Source organism: Gordionus sp. m RMFG-2023, chromosome 1 (assembly GCF_954871325.1).
Source record: "Gordionus sp. m RMFG-2023 chromosome 1, tfGorSpeb1-WG-v2, whole genome shotgun sequence".
NCBI lineage: Eukaryota > Metazoa > Nematomorpha > Gordioida > Chordodea > Parachordodidae > Gordionus > Gordionus sp. m RMFG-2023.
Genome location: NC_088775.1, coordinates 19310845 through 19317929, shown reverse-complemented (window position 1 = coordinate 19317929; position 7085 = coordinate 19310845). Strand labels below are relative to the sequence as shown.

The 7085-nt window shown below is 27.2% G+C and overlaps 1 long non-coding RNA gene across 2 annotated transcripts in view; it reads left to right on the top strand.

Moving 5' to 3' along the window:
- Positions 1-371: 371 nt before the first annotated feature.
- LOC135922235 (uncharacterized) overlaps positions 372-7085 on the top strand; it is a 30943-nt gene continuing 24229 nt past the window's right edge. Inside the window, exons 1-4 of one of the 2 annotated variants that reach the window (XR_010570803.1) lie at positions 372-490; positions 5055-5186; positions 5579-5638; positions 5849-6118. This is a non-coding gene — a long non-coding RNA (uncharacterized LOC135922235). The remainder of the gene's footprint in view (positions 491-5054; positions 5187-5578; positions 5639-5848; positions 6119-7085) is intronic. The other variant, XR_010570804.1, reaches the window with a different exon arrangement.

Sequence of the window (7085 nt, the reverse complement as noted above, 5' to 3'; positions counted from 1 at the left end):
AAATATTAGAAATGGAAATAAAATTTTATAATCGAAATGAAATATTTGTCCGGAGAAAAACATTTTCACATAAAAAATTATATTTTTGTAAAATAAATCACATAATTGTGGGGAAAAATTGAAAACATATAATCTAATATTTTCTACCATGCTTATAATTTGGAGGATTATTTTATCAAAAATATAATGGCAATCGAATACTTTCACACCTGATGTATCTTAAATTTATAAACATTTTCGAAAACTTAATATAAAAGATGGGAGACATCCCATTTATATTCCAATAGATTGCACAATTAGGAAATGTACATAAGTAATTATAAAAAATGAAAAGAGATCAAATGAATGCGATAAATGATGTTAATATTTAAGAATAATCTTCAAATTAATGTATTGTCAAGAATCGTTTACAGATTTTACCATTTAAATTTCACAGGAAATCTTTGCATACTATGTATAATGATATTCAAAATCACAAATATTTATCAAGGTAATTGTAATTTTTTTTCCCATGCAATTCTTTATATATATTTAAGTGAATATATCTAATAAGAACAATTTTTTAAAATATAAAATTAATAATGGCGTTCTATAATTAAGGAGAAAAAAATAAATGAAATTAAGAATAAAAGAAGAAGGTACTCGAAAGAAGTATGGGAAATTCGATGAAAGAGATAAAATTTAGAGAGTTACAACGAATAATTGTTTTAGCAGGACTTTGTCATAAGATAAGAGATTCATTGAGCTGATTGATCTTTTTGCTGTTAAACTCCCCAATTGAGCTTTGCTATCGGAAGAGGTTAGAGTAGGGCAGGCAATCGGTATGAATGTATAAAAAGGATTGATGGAACTATATTTGGTTATTTCCAAAATTCGGCAAATGTGACAGCATCGACATTTTGGTTGGACAGGGCATTTAGATTAATGAAGGTGAACTTCCAAACCAGAAGCTGACCCTTTAACCATGAAATTGGAAACACTCCGTCTGGAAGTGGTTGATTCAGGAGAGCTGATTTAAGTGCTCGCTAAATTAGATCATTACACTAATATGCCTTGGGAAAGGTGGTCTCGGCAAAATAGGCAGTGTATAAAAATTATCTATTTCTTTAATTTGTTTTTCAGAAAAAAATAATATGATCATCTAACGAAAAACAACTTGCTTAAATGTATTTTTTTTAGTCGTTTTTAAATTGAATATAAGCATAATACTAAATTATCCCTTTTTCGAGTAATAAGCTGGCATATAGAAATTGATATTTCGCCCCACCCCACTTTTTTATACTTAAAAATTGGATTAAATATGTTATCTGAATGAACCATAAAACAGAATGAAACGTTTTAAAAACTACCTTTTTTTTTGATTTTCTAATTTTAATTTAAAAACATTTATTGAACTGTCTTATAATAATTATTTAACTCGACCCCGTTCCCCTTAATCTCTTCAACAAATAAAATACTAGATATGCTACTGGTTATAGCGCCATGCCAACCATTTTTAATTGTTACCAAAAAAAGACTTGTCTGTAGCTTTACCTAATTTTATCAGTAGCCTCGGCCTCCTATTTTATTCTAAACTATATCTGTTAAGTTTCATACATATTGATAAAATAACCTTTAAAAATATTTTTTGAGGAAATATTTCGCATTTTAACTCTTATAATTTTTTTTGAAATGAATTTACATTTAAAAACAAGTTTTTGTTACCAAAAAAAGACTTGTCTGTAACTTTACCTAGTTTTATCAGTAGCCTCGGCCTCCTATTTCATTCTAAACTATATCTATTAAGTTTCATACATAACCTTTAAAAATATTTTTTGGAGGAAATATTTCGCATTTTAACTCTTATAATTTTTTTAAAATGAATTTACATTTAAAAACAAGTTTATACAGATCATTGCTGTTAAAAATAGCTTATTGAAAGTGGCGCGCTACATTTTTTTTACTAGCAAATAGTGGTATAATGGCAAATGTCCGCTAATTCGGTTTAATCTACAGGCGCATGCCTGAGAAGATCTGTTAACTTTAAGGCGTTTTAATTCATAATATTTTTTTGAGAAACGTCCTAGCGTTTAAGGACGCATAAAAGGTAGCAGGCCAAACCAAAAATTGTTCATTGCATTAATTTTAAAGTTTCATATTTTAAAGTTTTTATAAATATATTTAATTAATATTTCGATATGATATCATTTATTTTTTATAATTTGAATAAATTAAATGAATATATTTTTAAAAAACCAATTTGGACAATTTCTTTACAATTTGTACAATTGCTTTAACTTCTCTTGCTTTATTCTTTATTTAAAACCTGAAATCGAAAATCTAGAGAGGAATACTATAATAAAAGTTACCATAATTATAAAATTAACTAAGGAGATATTTATTTTATCATGTCTCAACAGCAAAAACAAAATCGCTCTATCAAAATGAGAACATTTTCTAATTTTTGAGATCAACAATATCAGACTCAGACTGCATTAATTAAAAAAAATTCCCCTTTTAAAAATCTTTTTATAAAATAGAATCTATCTCATCCAGTTGAGAGGCTCATTAGTTTCGCGAAGAGCATTTTTTGGGGAAAAAGATGTTTTTGCTAGATGAAGACTTTGAAAGATATTTTCTCTTTTTAAATTGAACACAAAATTGATTAAATATAATTACGGGACTGAAATATTTTTAATTAGCTCTTGAGAAAAAAAATGGAGGCCTGATTTTTATAAGTACATTTAAAAAATAGCAGCTATATTCTCGCGAATTTTATAGGAAAAAGTACTATAAGAAGCGAAGCTATTTCTTGAGGGAAAATTGTTATAGCTTAGCGCACTACCTTTAAAACTTAGTGTTTACAGTATAGATTTAGTCTTTATATGATAGAATATAATCAGATACTTCTACTATGAGGTGGGGGGGGGGGGTGAGGGTATGAGATAACCCCAGATCTTTAATAGAATTTTGGAAGGGGGTAGAGGGCAAAAGGAAGTAGCATAATTTGGATTATCTTTTTATAGTTTCTAAATATATTCGGGTAGGGTGGGAATAGGGGACAAATTGGGGCGATGGTAACATTGTCATTGACTTAGGGGAGTGTAGAAGTCCTGAATATAGCTAAAATATTTAAAAAAGATATTAGATATTGTTGTTACTGTAAAGTGAGGCCGATGAAAATAACGTCGTTCTTTTCCATCTCAATAGAATAAGTAACGCGCTTATTTTTGACTAACGGTAACCCAAAAATATTACTTGTTATTTAAGTTTTTCCTTAAAAAATAAGGAAAAAATATATTTTATATTATTTTCTTTAAAAATTTTATAAATAATTTATCATTAATTCAGATCGACCACTAAAGTTCTTCATTTTTATTTTATTTATTACATTTTTGTTAAAGTTGAATTTTATAATCAAGATGTTAATCTATAGTCAAATCTGTCTAATTTGAGCACCGTTTGAACGTAGATTTTTGCCTAACTTAGACAGTTGCCCGATTTATCTAGACCTTATACTTTTAATGGTTGCATACAAAATAAGAATAAAAATATATAATTATTTATCAAATAAAATTTGTTTATTTTGTACATTTGCATGGCTTTTGATAATGTCTTCTTTGATTTTTAAATATTGTAAACATTGTTTGAAACATTTAATCTTTAGCACATTCTCTTTGAGTATGTTGATTTAGAAATTTAATAACTTCAATGCGATAACTCATTATATTTATTATCTTTATTCTAAATTTTTTTTATAAAAAATAGCCTAAAAAGTAACCAAAGTTACTTTTTAAAAATAGTAGCTAATAGCTCGCTACTTTTTTGATGGGTAGCGATGCGGTAGCACGCTACTTTTAATAGGGATTAACAACTCTGTATGTAAGTGACAACAGCTGATAACGAAATCCAATATAGAGTTAGGATTAGATATAAAAAATAATTTGGAGTTAATTGCAAGATATTATCACTATCGCGCTCAGGGATATAATGACATATGCTCACAAATACTTTTTTTCAAGCTTGAGATGAATTTCCTATATATATATAATGCAAATTTATGGTTATTTTCATTGATATGTTTCATTGACCCTGATTATTAGAAAATCTAAAATTTAAATGTTAATAGTGCGCGTTTTTTAAATTTTGAAAGACCTGATTATACCAAATCATTCCAGCATGCAATATCCCTATGAACTTCAAACAATTTCGCAATAACATCTTGTGCTTAATTTATATGAGGAAAATTTATTACGTTTTTGCCGCAAAATAACTAGTTAATATTAAAAATGTATAACTAGAACTACTAGCTGGAACTTTTTTTAGAATTTCTAAGTAATGTTAAATATTTATGTGCGCCTTTCATTTTTCTTTGTATATGGAAATTTTCGAATTTGAATTGCGGTTCATCAAATATAATGTCTCATTTACATCAAACGTTTCTGTGAAGCCTTTGATTAGTCTAGGGAAGTTTATTTTTTGAGGAAATCTAACAAGCCTATCAGAAATTTATTTTGAAAAATAATTTATTGTTTAAATCATATAAAATTTTATTAAGCCCAATTTTTTTTAAAATATTTTTTCAGTACAATATTACTTTATTTAAAATTGTATTTTCATTTAATCCTTTAATTCAAATTTGTAAATTGCAGAATTATTTTGTATAAAAAAAATTGAAAAGTGTATACTTAGAAAGAAATGGTTAGTTAAACCATAATTTACAAAGTATTGAATGTTACTAATTTTATAGAATGTAACTAATAACTATAACAAATTACTTTTCAAATAAATGCTGTAATACGATTTCGACCTTTCAGTATTAGATATATGTTATAAATTATTTAAGTTTTAAAAATTTGTTAAAACCTCAATTTGCTTAATTACTGCTATATTTTTTTAGAAATTGGAAAATAATTGAATTAATTTATTATTAGATAAAAATAAAAGGATAGTATTTAATCATTTATCAAAATAATTTATTACCATCTACCCTAATTATTGAAATCCTTATCAAAATTTAATGTTATTAAAATCATAAATGATATATAAAGATTGAAAATTACTATTTATAAAAGTTAAAGGAATAAAGTGTTCACAATGCTCAACTCTTCAAGATCCTCTATGCATAACCAACCCACCTCGCGCTATAGAATGTCCCAATTTAATATTCCAATATTGCTTAACTGTAGTCGAAACAAACTTATCGGGTAATTTTTACTTTATGTTATATAAATTTAATATAATAGATCATGATTTATACTCTTAATTCTTTTAAAAAAAGTCGATCGTTTAAAGAATTAATTAAACAAACAATTTTTTTTATAATCTAGATTGATTAAAATTAGGGTGATGCTATTTAATATGACAATTCGAACCTTAAAATATAATTATTTAAAATCGATATTGATTTATTTTACATAAAAAAAGAAGGAAATTTTATTGCTTTTGAAAAGCAATGCGCTTTAAGGGTCATTTATATAATCAATCAGTAACAGTTTCTTTACCCCTTTAAGCCATTTAAGATTTTACTCTCTAAATATTTTTACCCCTACCCCCCTGAAAATATCCCCTCCCCCACTTCACCACCTTAAAAATCAAGATTGATTCCTAACTAACTAAGTACACACTACTGCTGAAACCACAAATAATTTAACCCCAAGTAATTATTATTGATTAGTAAATATTTACAATTATTATAATTATGATAAATATAAAAAACTTTGGAAAAAAGAAGATAAGTGATATAATATATATTTTTTCTTACTTCTTTGTGAAGAGATTTAATGTATTATTATCTATTATGTAAAAATTCAAAATATCAAATTACTACTTTCCTAAAAAATTTTAACCCCCCCCCCCGCCACCCCAGAATTTTACTGAACAAGCCTGCCTCTCATCCCCTACTTCCGTGAGATTTTTTACAACACTTCATCTTATCATAGTCATGGTGGAAGCCGTGTCAATGAGTCCTGAAACGAAATGCATTCTTTAAAATTTATCATATAACTTTACAACGCCGCACTCACTTGAATAAATCCTCTCATCAATAGATGTTGTCGCTACCATACCTAACCATCTTGAGCCCATCAACCAAACCTATCGCAGATAGATTAAGATATGGCAGAATGACTACAATTCGGTGAGCCTCATTAAATCTATAATATGGGATTTTATTTGTGTCTTATCATTTCCTTTTAATACCAACATAAATTTCTTAAACCGAGTCAAATTTTAAAAAAATTTAAAAATGCAAAGATCTCAAATTTTATATTCACCCCAATAAGTCATCTCCACAACAGCTTTTCACCTAGAACTTTAAAAAATATTAAAAACCCTAGGACTTAGAATTAGTGATTTTACCTGAGAGGCTAGGGAATTTCTTTTTATCCGACAAATAATTCAACTTGAAATATTCAGACTTAACTACGGCCAGAGGCGGACTGGCGACGCTACGGCCTCATGGGCATTTTTTATAGCGGCCTCATTTATATGGGGGCTTCGTCCCCATACCCGCATTTTGCGGGCCTTCGGCCCGCTTTTGCCTGGTCTTCGACCGGGTTCCCTTAAATGGCTTCTTTGATTTACATAATTTTTATTTCTGCTTATTTTTTAAAATAAGTTCAAACGATTTACATTTTTAATTTAAAAAAATAGTATTAATCATATATGTCATATTTGTCATATTATTATTATTATTTATTTTTAAAAATTATTTTGTTTAATATTTAACAAATTTATAAATAGTCGCCTGATTTTATAATCACGTGTAAAACTCGTGATCTCCAAAATTATAAAAGGGACTAGATTTTATAATTATGATAATTATCAGAGACCTCGAAATTTTTAAAATATACCCGGGCCGGGCCTAAGATTGTTAAACCAGGGCCGGGCCGGGCCTTAATATTTTTTATAAAAATTTTTACATTATGAGTTAATGGTTATAAGATTATATTATATTATAGTTATGATTAATATAATATTGGGTGATGGTTAGCACTACCTAACACTCACAGATCGATCTAATTATTAATTTCCTGCAAATTTATTCAAAGTATTAATATATTTTTTTATAATTCATATCTAAATTTTATAATTTACCAAAACAA